The sequence below is a fragment of the Chrysochloris asiatica genome, unplaced genomic scaffold (genome assembly GCF_000296735.1).
Source record: "Chrysochloris asiatica unplaced genomic scaffold, ChrAsi1.0 scaffold00018, whole genome shotgun sequence".
In the NCBI taxonomy this organism is placed as follows: Eukaryota; Metazoa; Chordata; class Mammalia; order Afrosoricida; family Chrysochloridae; genus Chrysochloris; species Chrysochloris asiatica.
In genome coordinates this window covers 3,202,657-3,203,699 of record NW_006408536.1, presented here as the reverse complement: position 1 = coordinate 3,203,699, position 1,043 = coordinate 3,202,657, and positions in this window count along the sequence as shown.

Genomic DNA, 1,043 nt, shown 5'->3' with positions numbered 1-1,043 from the left:
CCCAAAGCAATTTACACATATAATGCAATCCCAATCCAGATTGCAACGACATTCTTCAAAGAGATGGAAAAAACAATTACAAACTATATGGAAAGGAAAGAGACGCAGGATAAGCAAAGCACTGCTTAAGAATAAGAATAAGGTTGGAAACCTCTCACTCTCTGATTTCAAAATTTACTACAGGTCAAAACAGCCTGGTACTGGTAGAATGAAAGATACATTGATCAGCAGAACAGAACCGAGAATCCAGAAATTAACCCATCCACATGCAGCCAACTGATTTTCAACAAAGTGCCTAAGTATATTGCATGGGGAGGAGATAGTCTCTTCAACAGATGGTGCTGGCAGAACTGGAAAGCGACATGCAAAAGATTGAAACAAGACTTTTACCTTACACCTTATACAAAAAACAACTCAGCATGGATTAAAAACCTAAATGTGAATCCCAGAATTATAAAGGCCATTATTGAAAAAATAGGGACAAATATGAGGGCTCTAATTCATAGCATACAGAGACTACCAAACATTGTGGAAATTGCACAAACAAAAGAAGACAAAATAGATGAATGGGACATACTAAAAATTAAAAACTTATGTGCATCAAAAGACTATACCAAAAGAGTAAAAAGGAAGCCCACTAAATGGGGAAAAAAAATCTGTTACAATGACACATCAGACAAGGGACTAATATCTAAAATATATAGGAAAGTACAACACCTTTACAAGAAAAAGACAAATAACCCAATTAAAAAATGGACACAGGATGTGAACAGACACTTCACCAAGGAGGAGATCTGGGCACCCAACAAACATATGAAGAAATGTTCACAAGCACTAGCCATTAGAGAGATGCAAATCAAAACAACAATGTGCTATCATCTCACACTAGCAAAAACAGCAAAGATCAAAAAAGTAGAGAACAATAAATGCTGGCAAGGATTAGGAGAGACTGGGACCTTCCTACATTGCTGGTGGGATTGTGAAATGGTCCAATGACTCTGGACAGCAATATGGTGCTTCCTCAGAAGGTTGGAAATAGAAAT